Source organism: Podarcis vaucheri (assembly GCF_965113315.1).
Source record: "Podarcis vaucheri genome assembly, chromosome: 16".
NCBI classification, from domain to species: Eukaryota; Metazoa; Chordata; class Lepidosauria; order Squamata; family Lacertidae; genus Podarcis; species Podarcis vaucheri.
This window is the reverse complement of record NC_138754.1, coordinates 5,714,760-5,735,899: the sequence shown is the minus strand read 5'-3', so window position 1 is coordinate 5,735,899 and position 21,140 is coordinate 5,714,760. Positions and strand designations below refer to the sequence as shown.

The 21,140-nt window shown below is 46.2% G+C and overlaps 1 long non-coding RNA gene across 1 annotated transcript; it reads right to left on the bottom strand.

The window, feature by feature from the left end:
- Positions 1–4,583: 4,583 nt before the first annotated feature.
- Positions 4,584–7,761, bottom strand: LOC309521315. The gene is made up of 2 exons (XR_014214615.1): positions 7,628–7,761; positions 4,584–5,348 (listed from the first exon to the last, which is right to left on the bottom strand). It is a non-coding gene; the product is annotated as an uncharacterized lncRNA (long non-coding RNA).
- Between the last annotated feature and the right edge of the window lie 13,379 nt (positions 7,762–21,140).

Here is a 21,140-nt window from a genome sequence, read left to right as displayed (position 1 = left end):
TTGGTCGCTCTCCTATAAGCTCTGCAGTTAAGCTACTCTCATGGTCAAAAGCTTGGGAAACAGGTACAGCAATGCTTGCACTACTGTAAGACTGCCAGAAAGACGTTGTCATTAACTTGGAAGCTCCCAGAAAGATCTCAGTATTCTTACTTGGAATCTTGTGGGGTGAGAAGGGGGGAAATATTTGATAGAGTTCATGCAAAACAAAATAAAATGTTAGTATTTGCCTACAAGAGACTTGGCCACAGGAAACTAACCCCATGCATCAGTTTAGGGAAGTTTTTAATATTTGATGTTTTATTCTTTTTTTTATTCTTTTGGGAGCCACCCAGACTGTCTGGGGAAACCCAACACGATGGGTGGCGTATAAATAAATTATTATTATTATTATTATTATTATTATTATTATTATTATTATTATTTACCAGTTTAGTCTCCCAGCGGTCAATAAGTCTTTAAAGGGTGAGGAACGAGGGCCCTGACCATCTGATCTAGCTGGGGAAATTATTGTAGTAGAGTTTGGCTTGTTTTATAAATATTTCCTGCCATTGCAGTTTAGTGTAGTACCAGAAGGTTCATTTTTTTCTGCATTAGCATTTGGCTGGATTTGACAAAACCTCTAGAACAGATTATTTTGAAATGTCTGCTCAGATTTCAATGCCTGCATTGGAGGCAGCTCAGAGGGAATTACACTACCAGGGACAGGGGCTTGGCAAGGAGGAAATCTTCCTCTTCCCATGAACTTCTATGGACGAGAGAGTCAGTCATCAGGAACTGGAACTGCTGGAATGGGTCTTCCTGCACAAACTATATATATAGTGGTACCTCGGGTTAAGAGCTTACCGTATTTTTCACTCTATAAGACGTACCAGACCACAAGACGCACCTAGTTTTTGAAGGAGGAAAACAAGAAAAAAAATATTCTGAATCTCAGAAGCCAGAACAGCAAGAGGGATCACTGCGCACTGAAAGCAAGAATCCCTCTTGCTGTTCTGGCTTCTGGGATAGCTGCACAGCCTGCATTCACTCCATAAGACGCACACACATTTCCCCTTTTTAGGAGGGAAAAAGTGAGTCTTACAGAGCAAAAAATACAGTAATTTGTTCTGGAGGTTCATTCTTAACCTGAAACTGTTCTTAACCTGAGGTACCACTTTAGCTAATGGGGCCTCCTGCTGCTGTGCAATTTCTGTTCTCATCCTGAAGCAAAGTTCTTAACTCGAGGTACTATTTCTGGGTTAGTAGAGTCTGTAACCTGAAGCATCTGTAACCCGAGGTACCACTGTATATTAAATGGGAGTCCAGCTGACTCTTCTAACTGCCAGCTTACCTTTTTACAAAATAAGGGCGGAAGCTTCATAGACTACTTCGTTGTGTCGGCATCACTTTTCAACTTGGCAAAAACAATTGATACACCGGTAAGAACAGAAAGTGACCCCTCTCTGTTTTCAGCGGCTACTTTAGCCTATTTCCTTGTCAATCCCTGGGTGTGACGAGAGTGAAACGGTCTCTGAACATGAACGATAAGATACACAGGATCCTGGCAGGTGTTCAAAGGATAAGATTGCAACACTATTTCATAAGCGATTTGTCCAGTCCGCTGGTGGACTACATGCATATTACTACAGTTACCAGACCTCATCTGATCAATTCAAATGCTGCCAAGGGAATACAGGAGAACCAGAACGTCTGGTTCTACGGGCAGTGTTGAAAGTGCCTGTTAAGGGCTATCAGGACTTTTCAGGGGATAAACCCTTTGAAATTAACAAGATAAACACGAGTAGAGTCAGAGCAGTATAGAAGAAGTTCCTTAAGTTTCTTAAGTTCCTTTAGTGAGAAGACAGTGGCAGTAGCTGATGCTAGTGGTGTCTGAGCAAAGGGAGGATAAATTTTGGGAACTGGTGTCCTGGGGCATGAACAACATGACATCAACATTAGATGCCACCATAATGACGCAACGTTGGGTGGATCACTTTGTAAAACTACTGGGAGAGCAGGCCAGGCAGCCAGTAGTTGCTGAGATGACCAATGATTGGTGAAATTTACCGTGAGGGCAAGTGGAATCCCCCATGGGAATAAAAACTCTTATCAAAAGTCTGAAATTAAATAAAGCACCAGGTGAGGACATGCTCCTTCCAGAACTTTTTAAGATACATATGGGTCGGTGGCAGCCCGTCCTGCGTGGGCTTTTTACCCATATAAATAACGCAGCAAAAAGTGCTAAAGTCCTAGTCTAGTCTAGTCTAGTCTAGTCAAGTCAAGTAGCATGGGATCCAATCTGTTACCTCCGAGGATGTGGACAGGCTGCTTGGACGAGTGAAACCGATCACCTGTCTCCTTGATCCTTGCCCATCCTGGCTCATAAAAGCGTGCCAGGAAAGGCTAGACAATGGGCTCTGCAGAGTGGTGAATGCTTCCCTCTGTAAGGGAGCCTTCCCAGACCAGCTGAAAGAGGCGGTCATTAAACTGCTTCTTAAAAAACCATTTTTGGACCAGTCTCAAATCTTCCATTCTTGGGCAAGGTGGTTGCTGAACAACTCCAAGCACGCCTGGAGGATGTGGACCATTTGGATCCCTTCCAGTTGGGATTCAGGCCTCATCATAGGACTGACACTGTCTTGGTCGCACTGGTCTATGATCTCCAGAGGGCTAGGGACAAAGGTGAAAGCTGTTTCCTAGTTCTGCTGGATCTCTCAGCGGCCTACCATCGACCACGACATCCTTCTAGACCGTCTTGAGGGGCTAGGAGCTGGGGGCACTGTTATACAGTGGTTCTGCTCCTTCCTCCTGGGCCGTGTCCAGAACGTGTCCATTCCACCTTTAGTTGCAGACATGGAGCTGTTGAATGTCACATGTCTGTTTACATACCAGCACAGCTTGCTGGGAACTTCCGTTGTGTGTATAGCTTCCACAAGCCTCACTCCTATTCTGTGTGCACAGTTCGATCTGCTGATATAGTGTGCCCTGGCTTTGAAGCCTGGTTCACTGATTTACGTCGGATCAGAGACCGATGGTCTTTGCAGAGGGATGGCTGGAAGGAGACGACCCAGCTGGGGCTAGCCAGCTGGCCTTGCAACCCTCTGCATGTTGACAGGGGGATGAGTGTTCAGATCCCTGGGCTTTCACTTGTGGGGTGTCTCGGGGTTCCGTCCTCTCCCCCATGCTTTTTAACATCTATACGCAGCCACTGGGAGAGGTCATCTGGGGGTTTGGGCTGGGTGTTCATCAGTATGCAGATGATACCCAGCTCTACCTCTCTTTCAAATCAGGACCAGTGAAGGCAGTGAATGTCCTGTGCGAGTGTCTGGAGGTGGTTGGAGGTTGGATGGCGGCTAACAGATTGAGGTTGAATCCTGACAAGACAGAAGAACTGTTTTGTGGGGACAGGGGGCGAGCGGATGTGGGGGACTTCCTGGTCCTGAATTGGGTAACTGTGCCCCTGGAGGACCAGGTCTCCAGCCTGGGAGTCATTTTGGACTCACAGCTGTCCATGGAGGCGCAGGTCCAGGGCAGCTGTCTACCAGCTCCATCTAGTATGCAGGCTGAGACCCTCCCTGGTACATGCCCTGGTTATCTCCCGCTTGGACTACTGCAATGCGCTCTGCGTGGGGCTACCTTTGAAGGTGACTCAGAAACTGCAATGAATCCAGAATGCAGCAGCTAGACTGGTGACTGGGACCGGCCACCGAAACCATATAACACCGGTCCTAAAAGACCTACATTGGCTCCCAGTACGTTTCTGAGCACAATTCAAAGTGCTGCTGCTGACCTTTAAATCCCTATAGGGCCTCAGCCCAGTATACCTGAAGGAGCGTCTCCATCCCCATCGTTCAGCCCAGACACTGAGGTCCAGCGCCGAGGGCCTTCTGGCGGTTCCCTCACTGCGAGAAGTGAGATTACAGGCAACCAGGCAGAGGGCCTTCTCGGTGATGGCGCCCTCCCTGTGGAATGCCCTCCCATCAGCTGTGTAGGAAATAAACAACTATCTGACTTTTAGAAGACATCTGAAGGCAGTCCTGTTTAGGGAAGTTTGTGGTGTTTAATGTTTTATCATGCTTTTAATGTTCTGTTGGGAGCTGCCCAGAGTGGCTGGGGAAACTCAGCCAGATGGGCGGGGTATAATATATTGTTATTTCATCCAGGAGGATGAAAATTGAATATTACCAGACAAGGCATCCCTGTACTGGGATGTTTTTTTATGTTTGACATTTTATTATATTTTCATATGTGCTGAAAGTCACCCAGAGTAGCTTGGGAAACCCAGCCAGATGGATGGGGTATAAATATTATTATTGTTAATTACTACTACTACTACTACTACTACTACTACTACTATTGCCTACCCCTGATCCCCAGAATGTATCTAGAAATGATTTTGGTAATCAACCAGTTGTCTTTAGCACAGGTTCCCTTGTCAAAGAGCAAGGACAGTTTACATGGTGCCCTGCAGAAGTTGTGGGATATCAACCCACACTACCTCTGACCATTGGCCTTCTTGGGTGGGGCTGCTGTGAGGTGGACCCCAACCGCACCCACCACTGAATGCTCTTGTGATAGAAAATGAAGAGAAGTAGACAAAACCATTTTGCTCTATGAGATGCTGAAATTTTTATTGAGGATATAAAGGAAGGAGCCAGTGGAAATGGCCTGTTGCAGTTGAAAAACATGCAGCAGTAACAGAGATATGAAACATCTTGTTTCTTGGAAAGCTGATATCCATCATCATGGATCAAAGCGACAACAAAAAAGCAGAGTTGGTTGCTATTATGCGATGAGCCTCCTTCAGCCATGCGCTGCTGAAACACAATTTGGTAGAGAGTCCTAGCATAGCACCAACGGCTGGGATACAAGACGCCAGGAAACAGGGGGAACCAAAGGAATAAAGTCCAAGCATGAAGCATTAAAAGAAGTGCGGAGACCTCACAAATCCCACTGGCTGAACAGTAGGGCCTCTGGAGGTCTCAGCAATTCTGACTACTGTGTCCATTCATTCAGCTGTGGGTCAGAATCTTGCCTCTTCTTTCCTGGGTCATCAACGTTGCATCTGGAATTAACACGGCCACCTCTTGCCAGGGTAGTAACATGGCCAGCGACCGGGGCCATAATACTGTGGGGGGCAGTACTGTGGATATTGCCAAGTGTAACCAGGACGCCACTTGGAACCATAGCCGCCGCCATAACCATAACCATAGCCATAACCCCTAGGGTAGTAGCAGCTACGCTGGCGGGGTCGGTAGCAGTACGGATACTGATAGAAGGAGTCCAGGCCTTCCATTTCTGGGTCATAGAAGTCCTCCATCAAGATACCGTCATTCAGCAGAGACATCTTGAAGCTGGTTGGGAAAGATCTGAAACGAGCAGTATAATTTTGTTATTAACTTTTTCAAACATTTTCACAATCATCTTCATATCAAGTGGCTACATCGTTTCATAAATTGACTTCCCACCCCTGATTTCCGCAGTGTTTTCACTCAAACCTTTTCTACTGTGTTCTATCTATTGCATAGAGTTTATTACAATTATGAGGTCTATTACCAAGAATAAGGTTTTTGGAAGAGCGGATATAATATGCAAAATTGGGTTAAAGCAGATGTAGGGGACCTCAGGCCAAGGGGTCGAATGCAGCCATTGAAGGTTCTCTATCTGCCCTCAGAACTCTTCCCATTATTATCATTATTATCATTATTATTATTATTATTATTATTATTATTATTATTATTATTAGATCAAACACCCCTCTTGGCAGCCATGCCTCTTCTCTGCATCCCTCACAAAGCCCTGCTTCACGTCCCAAACCTTTTTTTGGTATATGTGAAATGTGTCTTTCAACTCTGGTCATGCCTCTTGCATGCCTGGGTAGAGGACAGAAAGGGATTGTTTGAGTAGATACTAGACTACTGCATAAAGGTAATATTTGCACCTGTTGCTTCACCCACCTTTTCCTCTCCCCCCCCCATCCACCCTGAGCTTCCAGCCCCCAGCCTCAATTTTCCCTCTGGTCCCAACCCACCACGGCCATGTGGCTTCCAAGAAGTTACCCAGAATGCAATGCACTATGTGTTAACTACTCTATTCCAAACTTAAAAATGGAAAGCGTAATGCTGGTGGTCAACAAAAGTGGTTTAAAGACTCTTTCAAGGCAAATCTAAAAAAATGTGGTATAAACACCAACAACTGGGAAACACTGGCCTGCAAGCGTTCCAGTTGGAGAACAGCCTTTACCAAAGGTGTCATGGGCTTTGAAGACACTCGAACTCAGGACGCAAGGGAGAAACGTGCTAAGAGGAAGGCATGCTTGGCAAACCCTCACCGGGATCAACTCCTGCTGGGAAACCAATGTCCCCACTGTGAAAGGACGTGTGGGTCCAGAATTGGCCTCCACAGTCCCTTACGGACTCACTGTTAAAACCGGGTTTATGGAAGACAATCTTACTCACCTACAAGGGATCACCAAGGAAGAAGAAGACACTATGTGTTACTTTCAGAGAAAGGGGTGGGCAGAGTGAAAATGGATATTAAAAAAAACCCTGGTCCTATGTTCCAAACCTACATTTCTGTTATAGCTTTTTTTTTTTTAGCCTATTATCTTTTATATATATATTAACCTTCTATATTTTATCTGTGTTCTTTCAATTAAACCCAGGAGAGCTGCTGTCATTCAGTGCTGGCACGACTTAAACTAGATGTGCCTGCAGTCTGAATCTCAAGAGGGCAGCTCCCTATATTCCCCTAAAGGTAAAGGGACCCCTGACCATTAGGTCCAGTTGTGGCCGACTCTGGGGTTGCGGTGCTCATCTCGCTTTATTGGCCGAGGGAGCCGGCGTACAGCTTCTGGGTCATGTGGCCAGCAGGACTAAGCCGCTTCTGGCGAACCAGAGCAGCGCACGGAAACGCCATTTACCTTCCCGCCAGAGCGGTACCTATTTATCTACTTGCACTTTGATGTGCTTTCAAACTGCTAGGTAGGCAGGAGCGCCCCTAGTGCACTCCAAATCCACCAGAAGGTCCTCTTTAGGAAATGTTTGGTGCCAAGTTCAGTTACGCTAACTGGACAAAATAAAAAAATTCCTTCCAGTAGCACCTTAAAGACCAACTAAGTTAGTTCTTGGTATGAGCTTTCGTGTGCATGCACACTTCTTCAGATACACTGAAACAGAAGTTGCCGGATCCTTCTATATAGTGAGAAGGTGGGGAGGGGTATTACTCAGAAGGGTGGTGGGAATGGGAGATTGGCAGATGGCTGAGATGAGCCTGTTGACGACTCTTAACGACTGCAATAGGTCTTACAGGAAAAGGCAAGGGGTGAGAAGGTGAAAAATGGCTTATTCATGTATAATCTGTCTGCTAACTGGACAGACTCTTTTCTCCAGAAGATGTCCCCCGGGGACATTCGACATCAGCGAGAAGCATCGGAACACCAAACCGTAGCTCAACTGAAACACTCTTTATGACATTTCTCCAGAATTTTGCCCAGGGACGAACTCAGAAATTTCCCTCAGCATTTTATTTTGGGTAAAAGTTGGGCATGGGGGGGGAGAGATCAAATCAGGTTAGTCTGATATTGAAGAACCTGCGGAGAAGAGAAGCAGTTGCAGAACCATTTGCCCATTAAAAGGAAAGAAATTACCTGGTTTCCTACTGGATCCGAAGAGATGGTTTCAGAGGATCGGGTGCTTCTGGTGTAACCCATTGGGGGACAACCCTTTTTATACGGTTCGCTGGTGCGCATAGAGGAAATAATTATTGCACAATTCTGGGAGCCTAAAATTAACAGTCAGCTGTTTAATTGTCAGCTGTTTAATAGGCGCTCTCTAATTATTTTCACTTCCTTGTTTCACAAGATGTTTTTCATCCCACCATCGCTTCACCTGAGGGTGGTAGCATGGGTGTGTGAAGATGCAGAGGCGGGGAGGAATAACTTAGGAAGGCTGACATTCTTTATCCTATTAGGTGTGGGTTTCACTGAACCCAGTTAAGCTTACTTCCGAGCAGACATAATCTTAGAATAGTGCTGATAAAGGACTTTTTCCTGGAGCCCCCATCCTGCGCTGCTCTCTGGGAAGAGGCATATGGTGATCCCAGGAGTGTATGGCCCTAGCTAAACCAATTTGAGTAATTAACTTGGTATTTAGATACTTAGACCCCTAACTCCCTTCACCCACAGCCAGCATGGCCAAGACTCCAGACCAAGAGGTTTCCAAATGTGTTTGGCCTACTGACCCCTTTTCTTTTTTTAATATTTTATTTAATATTTTATTTTCAATGCAAAATTACAACAAAAATAGCAAACATTGAATCCAAAATAAAACAGTACAAATGGGGGGGGGGCAAAGACGAAAGAGAAACAAACACAAAGAAACAAACAAAAAACAAAAACAAACATCTACAAATAAAACCATATCATCATTCTAACCATTACGTACATATACACATATGGACTTCCTTCCTTTGTTCTAAGACCTCAAAATAATTGTTGTTGTTGTTTAGTCGTTTAGTCGTGTCCGACTCTTCATGACCCCATGGACCAGAGCACGCCAGGCACTCCTGTCTTCCACTGCCTCCCACAGTTTGGTCAGACTCATGCTGGTAGCTTCGAGAACACTGTCCAACAATCTCATCCTCGGTCGTCCCCTTCTCCTTGTGCCCTCCATCTTTCCCAACATCAGGGTCTTTTCTAGGGAGTCTTCTCTTCTCATGAGGTGGCCAAAGTATTGGAGCCTCAGCTTTAGGATCTGTCCTTCCAGTGAGCACTCAGGGCTGATTTCCTTCAGAATGGAGAGGTTTGATCTTCTAGCAGTCCATGGGACTCTCAAGAGTCTCCTCCAGCACCAGAATTCAAAAGCATCAATTCTTTGGCAATCAGCCTTCTTGATGGTCCAGCTCTCACTCAAAAATTTTACTCTTTCTAAATTGTTGTGTCTAATGTAGATTACCTCTATATTTATACTGTTTGCACAATTTTTCTCTTTCTTTAACCCTGCAAAACTTCATTCATCACATACCGATATGCTTACTCCTGAACAATGTTTTTTTTAATATACTCTTTAGCACATCCCCATTCTTTTAATAATTTTTGGTCCGATTGTCCCCTTATGAATGCTGTGAGGTTGACTGCCCCCTTTTCAAGGGGGGGAAAATACTCAGTGTCCCCCTGACTCAGTCCAATCAGTCCCAGGGGTGCAACTGGTGCTGCTGCCTGCCTGCCATTGGCCAAATAGGCAGGCAAGCTGAGATCCATTTCCCAGGCCTGGGTGAAGCTGAAAAGAGTTTGTTGAAGCCCAGGAAAACCCCCTGCTTCTAGCACAATGGCCGGATCCACAGGAGATGTTGTTGCCATCCCACAACGGCAACCGACTTGTTTGTAAGCACAATTACACAACAGATGAAACCTGTACAAATGGTTTTTCAAAAATCTCTTCTCTTCATTCTTTATGCTTCCCCTGCCACCCTCCTTTTTAAAATCCAATGCCCTTCCAATTCCACCTGACACTACAGTGGTACCTTGTGTTACAGATGCTTCAGGTTACATACGCTTCAGGTTACAGACTCCGCTAACCCAGAAATAATACCTTGGGTTAAGAACTTTGCTTCAGTATGAGAACAGAACTCGTGTTACGGTGGTGTGGCAGCAGCAGGAGGCCCCATTAGCTAAAGTGGTGCTTCAGGTTAAGAACAGATTCAGATTAAGAATGAACCTCCAGAACGAATTAAGTTCTTAACCCGAGGTACCACTGTACTACCACCCCATGATAATTCCAGTGCCGGGGACGATCTTGCCCACTTTGGGAAACACTGGTCAAGACTGATGGAAGTTGTAGTCCGGCAATTACAATAAAGCAACAGAACCTATGTCCAGACCCATGATTCTTGGAGCCTTACAGATTTTGCTGGAGTCCATGTTATGTATTGAAGTTCTCACCCTGGGCCAACAGGGGGATACTGTAGATAGTTCAGGTCCACATATGCAAATAAGGGATCAAAAGTGACATTCAGTGATTGGATAGTTACAGAAAATGGTTACTGTTGCGTTCTAGTGGAGCTCTATATAAACAGGCTGGCTGAACCCTTCAGTTCAGTTCTGTTCTGGCCTCTGAATAAACAAGAGCTGTTTGAAGAATCACTGTGTCGTCTGATACGTTCACCCACAACTTAACAGTCCACCTCCCCCTTGGCCGGCATGGGCAATGGCCAAGGATGGAAGCCTGTTCTCCAGCAATGTTGCATGTTTCCCATTCCTGGAGCAATGTCATTGCATAGTAAACTGGCCTCAATCTGTCAAGGGCTTTATATATATCAATAGTAAACCCATCAACTTGGTCTGGTAACAAATCAGTAGCCAGTGGAGATGTCTGAGCACAGGCCTAATGCAATGACAGGCTCCTACTCCTGGTTACAGTTGTGCTACAGTATTTTGCACTCATGGCAGTTTCCCAGCCAACCCCATGGAATCTAACAACATCTGGAAGGCCACAGATCCACCATCCCTTGTAGGTGTCCTTTTGCAGGTGTTAGCATCAAGAAGCATTTCAGGCTCTCAATCTGGATATTTATGGGATTCCTACAGGGTGGTTTGCACCTCCTTGTGCTACATAAATGTTCTTCAATACTCCTGCAATAGTATCTCTACACTGGCCTCCTTTGACTCCTCCCAGGCCATAGTTTCCAAACCTGCCACTCACCCTTTCCCCTGTTTTAATAGCAAAAGTTTTGAAGGGACACAGTGGACCAGCCCCCTGCTGTAAAAGTTTCCTGACCTCCTGGGCTTGCCAATCAGAAGGTCAGCGGTTCGAATCCCTGCAACAGGATGAGCTCCTGTTGCTCTGTCCCAGCTCCTGCCAACCTAGCAGTTCGAAAGCACAGCAGTGCAAGTAGATAAATAAGTACCGCTGCAGCGCGAAGGTAAACAGTGTTTCCGTGCGCTCTGGTTTCCGTCACAGTGTCCTGTTGCGCCAGAAGCGGTTAAGTGCTGGCCACATGACCCAGAAAGCTGTCTGTGGACAAACGCCGGCCCCCTCGGCCTGAAAGCGAGATGAGCGCTGCAACCCCATAGTCGCCTTTGACTGGACTTAACCGTCCAGGGGTCCTTTACCTTTGGGGGGGGGGAACCTAGCAGCAAAAGTTAGCTGTGCTAGCTCTGTCCTACAAAACCCATTCCCTGAGTGAAACAAAATCCTGGGAACTTTTGTGAATACCCTAATACTGTTCAGAGCACAAACCATCCTGAATGTGCAATGAAAAAGAAGTCTGTGGGGGCCCCAGATCACAGGGGGGGGGAGACATCCCATCTCTGTCCAGTCCATTAAGGAAGTAATGTCATTTCTTGGCAAGGAACCCAAAGAGACATTCATAACAAGTGTTTCTGTTTTATTATTCCAGCACAGAGACTGGTTTACGACTTTGGGTGAAGCAACTGCTTCTTCGCCCACCTTTACTGGAAAGAAACAGAGCCGCAAAGGATTCCTTGTAACCACAATTGCAGCAGCTTGCAAATAATTGCTGGGATGGTTGAGCTTATCAGAGGTGTTTCTCGCATGAAAGGAGGTGAGTGATGCCCTATGAAGCACACCTGGTTTGGGTCCTTTAATCAAGGCTCAGCTGGGTCACATATACACCTACATCGGAAACACTTCAAACCTGCGAGCAATGTCTGAAGACAGTGCATAATCTCTGGCAGATCTCACTCATTACTAGAGTTATTATGTCCCTCCTTATGGTAGTCAGGGCCCTATCCAGTATTTGGAGTGGAGTCAATGTGGCATGGGAGGATCTGGGCACTAAATCCAAACTGGAGGGTAGGGGGGATGCATACACATTTTAATTAGGGTTTATAACATTCTCTCTTTCTTCCCCATCCTCCAACTGCATTGGGGAGTCCTACGTCTAGACCGCCAGTCTGAGAGATGGCATGAAAGCCATCTTCAAATATCTGAAGGGCTGTCACCAGGAAGATGGAGCAAGCTTGTTTTCTAGTGCTATGGAGGGTAAGACCTAAACTAATGGATTCAAATTATGTTGTTGTTTAGTTGTGTCCGACTGTTCGTGACCCCCTGGACCAGAGCACGCCAGGCACTCCTGTCTTCCACTGCCTCCCGCAGTTTGGTCAGACTCATGTTCGTAGCTTCAAGAACACTGCCCAGCCATCTCATCCTCTGTCGTTCCCCTTCTCCTTGCGCCCTCCATCTTTCCCAATATCAGGGTCTTTCCCAGGGAGTCTTCTCTTCTCATGAGGTGGCCAAAGTACTGGAGCCTCAGCTTCAGGATCTGTCCTTCCAGGGAGCACTCAGGGCTGATTTCCTTCAGAATGGATAGGTTTGATCTTCTTGCAGTCCATGGGACTCTCAAGAGTCTCCTCCAGCACCAGAATTCAAAAGCATCAATTCTTCGGTGATCAGCCTTCTTTGTGGGCCATCTCTCACTTCCATACATCACTTCTGGGAAGAATAGGCATATCAGCTCAATATCAGGGAGAACGTTCTGGGGGGTAAGAGCTGTTTGACATCGGAATGGACAACCTCAGACGGCGGCAGGCTCTCCTTCATTAGAGGTTTTTTAACAGAGGTTAAACTGGCATCTGCCAGGAGTTCTTTAGATGTTATTCCTGCATTGTAGGGGTTTGGGCTAGCCGCTAGATAAGCCTTGGGGTCCCTTCCAATTCTACAATTCAATGATTCTATGAAAATCAGGGTTTAAATTAGACATATGGTCAGGTGGTGATTGGCAGCAGTGCCCAGCAGGAAGTGGTGAGGTGGTTGACTTTCCAATGCCACACATCGTCACTGCTTACCAATTGGGCAGTGGTGAGGCAGAAGGAAGTTGGGCACATTGGAAGCTCGGCAGCAGGAGCTTCAAACTGAAGCCAGGTATGCAATGCCACGGATGCAGGTGGCCCTGTGGGTTAAACCACAGAGCCTAGGACTTGCTGATCAGAAGGTCGGAGGTTTGATAGATGATAGCAACGATAGATGCTCTAGTCTGAATCAGAACCCTGCCTCTAACAAGAGCGGCCCCAGAACCTCACTGTCAGGAGTGTGTGCAGGAGCCAGGCCCTGTGACCAGGACTGGGGCCTTCCTAAGTTTGTTCTGAAGAGGCAAGGCGCGGGTGCACAGGTGAGGCCAATTGGTAACTCACAGCACCTGGTGGCAAGAGCTGGGAAGGGATATAAGGTCAGCATTTCCTTTCGGCTGTTCGCCAGAGCAACACGTTCCCTGCCTTGCTGTGTTTGGCTCCTGGACTCCTTGTTTCTTGATCCTCAGCCCCTGACTTCATGACTCCTCACTTCTTGATCCTCGGACCCCTGACTTCGTGACTCCTCACTTCTTGATCCTCAGCCCCTGACTTCATGACTCCTCGCTTCCTGACCCTCGGACCCCTGACTTCGTGACTCCTCGCTTCCTGACCCTCGGACCCCTGACTTCGTGACTCCTCGCTTCTTGACCCTCGGACCCCTGACTTTGTGACTCCTTCCTTCTTGACCCTCAGACCCCTGACTTCGTGACTCCTCGCTTCTTGACCCTTGGACCCCTGACTTTGTGACTCCTCGCTTCCTGACCCTCGGACCCCTGACTTCGTGACTCCTCGCTTCTTGACCCTCGGACCCCTGACTTCGTGACTCCTCGCTTCTTGACCCTCGGACCCCTGACTTCGTGACTCCTCGCTTCCTGACTCTTGGACCCCTGGCTTCTTGACTCCCGCTCTCTGACCCCCCGGACTCTTGGCTTCCTGACTCCTGGCTTCTGGACTCCCGTTCCTGCTCCCACCCCACCATCTTGCCCCCGGTCCCAGCGTCCCCAGCCAGGACTTTGATCACCTGTGAACCAGTGACACTCGCCTTTCTACCCCTCCTCTTCCGCTCTTCTCTGAGCCTTTCCCAGCACCGGGTTCAAGGACTGAGAGTCTGGATTGGCCCTTCCCCACTGTCAGTGGACAGAGTTTCCAAGCCTATCTTATCTGTTAGCAGCCCAGCTTCACCTTGGCTGCCTTCCAACTCTCTCTCTTCATCCGAGCTAGCAGTGTCTGGCCAGGAAAGGAGGAGTGAAACTGAACACCCCTGAAATTTCAGACCCCACCCCGCAAAAAAAAAAACACAACTGATGCCAAAGTTCAGCACTAGTTTCGTGCTGTTTTGCGCCACAAGGCCCACGTTTTGTGCCACCCCACCCCCCGAGCTAGGTAATTGTCACTTGAACCAGGGTCACAAGCAAATAATAATAATAATAATAATAATAATAATAATAATAATAATAATAATAATAATATAATATCTTTATTGTCATTGCCTCCTCTCGGGGACAACAAAATTACTTGACTGCTCCATGAAAACATTAATTAAACAATACAGTATAGTATAGCAAGGAAGATTAGATGACTTTCAAAGTCCGGGCTTCCCATTCAGGGCCGAGATCGCTCTGAAGAAGAAGCTGTTCTTAAGACGGCTCGTTCTTGTCTTCATCGTCCTGTATCTCCATCCCAACGGCAAGAGCTCGAAGAGACAGTGACCAGGATGCGATGGATCTTTTACTATGTCCAGTGCCTTCCTATGGCACCTTGTGGCATAAATCTGCTCTAAGGTGGAGAGTGGGCAGCCAACAATGCTCTCTGCTGCCTTAACAACCCTGCACAACCCCATCCTGTCCTGGGCAGTACAGCTTCCGTACCACACACATAAGCCATAAGTGAGCACGCTCTCAATGGCACAGTGATAGAAGGCAAGCAGCAGCTGAAAACCCAACCTTGTCAGGTTGCCTCCAAACTGGTGTCAAAGTGGTGTGCTGGTTTGATGGCATTTTGTGCCGCAAACCCTGCTTTCTGCAATCCCAAAACTGAGTGATTGACAGTCAACCAAGGGCCATAGATATACCCCCAAATCCAGCCTTACCTGATTAACTCCAAACCAGTGCCAAAGTAGAGTGCTGCTTTAGTGCAGTTGTGTGCTGCAAGCCCCATTTTCTGTTCTGCCCCCGCCCTCCCAAACTGAGTAATTCACTCTCAAACTGGGGGCCATAGGTACACCACTGAAAAAAAAAAATTAAGGTCATATATATATATTCGGGATGCGGGTGGTGCTGTGGGTTAAACCACAGAGCCTAGGACTTTCCAATCAGAAGGTCGGCGGTTCGAATCCCTGTGACGGAGTGAGCATCCGTTGTTTGGTCCCTGCTCCTGCCAACCTAGAAGTTCGAAAGCACGTCAAAGTGCAAGTAGATAAATAGGTACCGCTCCGGCGGGAAGGTATACGGCGTTTCCGTGCATTGCTCTGGTTCGCCAGAAGTGGCTTAGTCATGCTGGTCACATGACCCGGAAGCTGTACACCGGGCTCCCTCGGCCAATAAAGCGAGATGAGCACTGCAACCCCAGAGTCGGTCACTACTGGACCTAATGGTCAGGGGTCCCTTTACCCTTATATATATATCCATAAATGTACCAATCTAGCAGGTACATAGATGTGGGGACCACACGTCTGGAGCAGCACAGGAAGACCGCCCTGAAACCAATTTGACTCCCAAACTGACCAAGTGTTTTCTCTGCAAGGAGGGAGGGCAGGAATTGGGTAATCACCATCCCAAAGGAATGGGCAGACTACCAGGAAAGGCGATCAGATAAGGCATGATCAGATAACCTGGCAGACAGGAAAAACAACATTCCAACTTCTCTTGTAGACCACCTTTTCTGTGATGTAGATATGATGTTTGTATGGGGGGGTGGTCTTGGGTTACACCCCTTCTGTGATGTATGTATGATGTATGGCCTTGAGCTCCAGGTCAGGGAATTTAAAATGTCTATAAAGGGCAGGTACACCTTTGTTCTGGGTCCTCCTCCTTCTTGTGTGTGAAGGGAGCACCCTGTTGCAACAGTTCAATAAAGATCAATCTTACTAGCTGCTTTGCTTCTCAATATTCTCTGGTTGGCCTCTGTTATTTTCTCCGACCGATGGAGAACCTACAAAGGAATCTATAAGGGCTCTTGTGTCCCCCATAAGGGAATAAGGGCAGATTTTTGTTTATTACACCACCAAACCCAACCTTTTCCGATTATGTTATTGTTTGTGATGGAGTCAGGGCACTTTGCTTCAGATTAATGACTAAGCCGTGCCTTTGAAGGCACTCAAATGTTGTTTGTGTGTCCCAATTGCACTGTTTTGTCTCAGTGATTAAAGTGCTTGATAGGGTTCATTAAAGTAACTTGGAGCAGACTCATTGAAATAAATGGGATTGTGTTATCCATGGGTTCAACTGAATCTTCGCAGGAGAGGTAGGGTTGTCTGATGATGTAAAACAACAGTGTGACAACAGACCAGTGCAACTTCATATATAGAGAGGAACTTCATATAGAGATAGGGGGGAAAGCCCCAAAGCGATTTACAATCAAGGTAAGAAATAAAGTAATAGAATAAATAGAAAGGAGATTTAACAATGTCATATAATGTCATTGCTGCTACCCAAATGCCTAGGAAAACAGAATATGTTTTTGCGTGGTGGTACTGAAATGATGACAAAGTTGGCGCCAGCCAAACCTGCCTGGGAAAGCGTTCCATTAACCACATGGCTGTGACAGGGAAGGGCCAGTTTCCAAAGAACTCTGGGAAATGTAGTTCAGGGAGGGGAAACAGGGATCTCCTAACACTTCTCAGCCCCCTTTATAAACTACACTTCCTAGAGTGGGCAGGCACGATCAGTTAAAGTGGTGTGATGTACTGAGTTGAATAGAATCCAAAATGCAGTAGTCTGATTGGTCCTAGAACAATAGGGTCCAGAATGCAGCAGTCTGATTGGTCCACAGGAGCCACCCAATCCAGCTCCAGGTGGAAGTCAATCCGCAACCTGATTGGCCTACAGGAGAATCCCGGAATTAGCCAATCACGTGGGGCCCATTGTGTAAATTATGTATATAAGGCAGACATTCTAGGGGAACTTCCATTCCTCCTCACCACTATGAGCCGAATAAAGAGCATGAAATCCACTCTCGACTCCGAGTATATTTCAAGTGATATCTCAGAATTTTAACTGTATGGTATGAAGGTGACCCTAGTCTCAATACCGTTTGCACCTGCAAAAATTTTAAGGGGGACGTACTGCTTCCTTTCCAATCAGTGCACGGCCTGTAATGTCTTGCTGAAAGCCTCCAACTTTTCATCTCGCTTTTCTTGCATTACTGAGTTGCCCCTCTAGATGGCAGTGATGTGTTAATATTGTGGAAGGATCACAGAGCTTCTATTGGGAAAGATGAAGGCCCAGAGATGCTTTGGTCCTGTCAGCAAAGGACTGAACTGACTGAAGAGTTGGAGTCTGTCTGAATTTCTTCCAGCACAAAACTGCACTGCTAAGAACCTGCACGCTGAGGAAGCTACACAAGTTTGGCACGTCTTTTCCGCTATGTTTTTCATTCAGGAGCTGCCACCTCATGGCTATAGCATAAAAATACATTATTTTTCAGAGGAGGGGTTTTTCCTTCTGCGCCAGCATTGCGCTTGGGATCAGGAATACTGGAAGGAGAAGTTTCACTTCCAAAGGATCCTCCACAGGCTTCTCCACCCACTGAACAGAACACAGCCGCACACTGTCTCTGGTACACATGCGCAAGTGTGGAAGGGTGTGCGCATAGCTCAGTCATTAAAGCAGGAGACTTCTAATCCCAGGATTGTGGGTTCAAGTTCCACATTGGGTGGAAGATTCCTGCATTGCAGGGGGTTGGACTAGATGGCCCTCGTGGTCTCTTCCCACTCTACAACTCTATGATTCTATGTTGATTCTTTCTTTTTTGCTCCAGATCTTTCCCTACGACCACCCGCTCTTTAAAGCTCAGTCAGAGCAAACATCTGTCCATGGAAGACCTGGATTGACATTTGCTCTGATTCAGCTTCAGAGAGTGGGTTTTCATGGTGAAAGCTTGTGCAGGGGTGGACACGCTTTAAAAAGTGTGGATCTCTGGAAAGTGTAGGTGTGGATAAGCTCTAAGTGAACATCACAAGTGAATCACTTTTGTGTGTTTCGCCTAAGGATGGAACAGAGGTCTGAGAGATGATGGCTGGTTTTTGGATTTTAGGGGCAGAGAAACAGCTTCTGTGTGTGAGAGAGAGAGAGATTGCTACTTCCTAAGAGGCCTGAGGGGACGCAGGTGGCGCTGTGGGTTAAACCACAGAGCCTAGGACTTGCCGATCAGAAGGTTGGTGGTTTGAATCCCCGTGACGGGGTGAGCTCCCGTTGCTCGGTCCCTGCTCCTGCCAACCTAGCAATTCAAAAGCACGTCAAAGTGCAAGTAGATAAATAGGTACCACTCTGGCGGGAAGGTAAATAGCATTTCCGTGCGCTGCTCTGGTTCACCAGAAGCGGCTTAGTAATGCTAGCCACATAACCTGGAAGCTCCTTCGGCCAATAAAGCGAGTTGAGCACCGCAAACCAAGAGTCAGCCACAACTGGACCTAATGGTCAGGGGTCGCTTTACCTTTAAGAGGCCTGAGTGCAAACTGATAGCTGAAGGATGCTTCATGCAGCTTCATTTGAATGCCTGCCTGCTCCTCCTTCCTTAATCTTTTGCAACATGTAAGCAGAGATGGCTACACCTGCAGGCAAATTTCTCCCACCCACCAGCTGTCCTTTGCTTGATGCTGCAGTACCTGGAAACCTGCACACCTGTTTCTCATCTTTCAGCTGCCCAGATGAATAGCATTAGCACCCTATTGTGGGTTTCTGAATTTTTAAAATATAGCTACCTTGAGTGCAGAGATAGATTCTAAGGCTGTGCACCAGATTCAGCAGGGGAACCAGATTGGATGGCTCTAAAAGTGGATTAGACAAATCTAAGAAAACTGTTTGTAACAACAACAACAACAACAACAACAACAACAACAACAATTTATTATTTATACCCCGCCCATCTGTCTGGGTTTCCCCAGCCGCTCCGGGCGGCTCCCAACAGAATATTAAAAGCACAATAAAACAGCAAACATTAAAAACTTCCCTAAACAGGGCTGCCTTCAGATGTCTACTAAAAGTCAGATCATTGTTTATTTCCTTGAAATCTGATGGGAGGGTGTTTCATAGGGAGGAATCTTTTGCAGTCTTGCAAGTATGGGAGAAATGAAGACAGCCAAGAACGCCCTACTACACTTTCTCCTCTCTGCCTGTTTTTCATCCTTTTGCAAAGGCGGTTCTCTCTCCCAGAGGACTAGCTATGTGCCTCTTAGACAGCATTGATGGAAGGAGCATCATACTCCATCTTCAGCCTTGAGATAAACTGAAGTTCCAAAACTCTGCCTGGGGATCCAGTTGCCCAGCTTTACGCCTGGAGAGAGCAGCGCTTGAGTGGTGAGGGAGGGACAGCCCTCTGCACATGCCCAGGGGCACTTTTCACAGAGTTCTTAATGGCGGTGATCAGCTGGAATTTTGAAGCTTTACATCAGCCCTGGAAAGGGAAGGGAAGTTTTGAAAGTGGAGCCAGAGAAAGAAGGCAGGAGCCTGGTCAGCTTAAGGCAGGGATGAGAAACGTTGTTCAACCTGAGGACTACATGCCGGTGGTGGGCGAGAAGAGAGGCAAGACAGGCTTGGGGAATGAATGTGAATTTGGCCTTTGCAAACGAGGGAGTTTCTCTTTTTTAAAAAAAATATATATATATTTATTAAAAGTTTTTAAGATATAACAAGAAAAAAGAAAAATAAACATACAAAATAAAAAACAGTTAAAAACACACATTAATTTTCAATAACATAACTTCCATACACTTATTTCCTCGGACCTCCTCATACCTCCCTTCTTTGTATTCCAGTTCGATTTGTTAGTTCAGCAAATCCTTACCATTAAACTTTTACCCATTTGTAAAACCTCTTTTTTTCATATCTCTTAAAGCATTACAGCTGGAAACCGCTTAGTTTCTATCCAACATCCTTCTAACATTCATTAATTTTACAATGTTTCTGTAAGTAGTCTTTGAATTTCTTCCAGTCTTCTTTCACCGACTCTTCTCCCTGGTCTCGGATTCTGCCAGTCATTTCTGCCAATTCCATGTAGTCAGTCACCTTCATCTGCCATTCTTCCAGGGTGGGTAGATCTTGTGTCTTCCAATACTTTGCAATAAGTATTCTTGCTGCTGTTGTAGCATACATAAAAAAAGTTCTGTCCTTCTTTGGCACCAATTGGCCGACAATGCCCAGGAGAAAGGCCTCTGGTTTCTTCCTGATTTCTTCAGGAAGGTATATTTAAATACCTTTTTCAGTTCATTATATATCATTTTCCAGAAAGCCTTAATCTTTGGGCACGTCCACCAAAGGTGAAAGAATGCACCTTCCGTTTCTTTACATTTCCAACATTTGTTATCGGGCAAATGATAGATTTTTGCAAGCTTGACTGGAGTCATGTACCACCTGTATATCATTTTCATAATATTCTCTCTTAAGGCATTACATGCCGTAAACTTCATACCTGTGGTCCATAACTGTTCCCAGTCAGCAAACATAATATTATGTCCAACATCCTGTGCCCATTTAATCATAACAGATTTCACCGTTTCATCCTGAGTATTCCATTTCAACAGCAAATTATACATTCTTGACAAATTCTTAGTTTTGGGTTCTAACAGTTCTGTTTCTAATTTTGACTTTTCCACCTGGAAGCCAATTTTCTTATCCAAATTATATGTCTCCATTATCTGATAATAATGAAGCCAGTCTCTCCCTTTGTTTTTTAATTTCTCAAAACTCTGCAATTTCAATCTATCTCCGTCTTGTTCCAAAATTTCCCAGTATGTCGGCCATTTGGCCTCCATATTGAGCTTTTTCAAAGCTTTTGCTTCCATTGGTGACAGCCACCTTGGGGTTTTATTTTCCAACAAGTCCTTATATCTTATCCAAACATTAAACAAAGCAAACGAGGGAGTTTCTCTACACACAAAGCAGGTCTGGGAATGGGTGTGATATGCAGAGAGGCTCATGGGGTCTGAGGGGAATGCATTTTTCTCCATCTCTGGTGAAGACAGAGGGCAGGAACTCCAAGAGACTTGAAGGGAGATACCTCTCATTTTGGAACTAGAGCTGGACTGTTGGGGTCTCTCCCAGTGCTTACCATTCTATTATTCTGTGCATTGGCAGACTCTGCTAAGAAGGAGTTAAGACCAGCTGGAGGTCGAACAATAAGCTGCCAGCTCGTAACC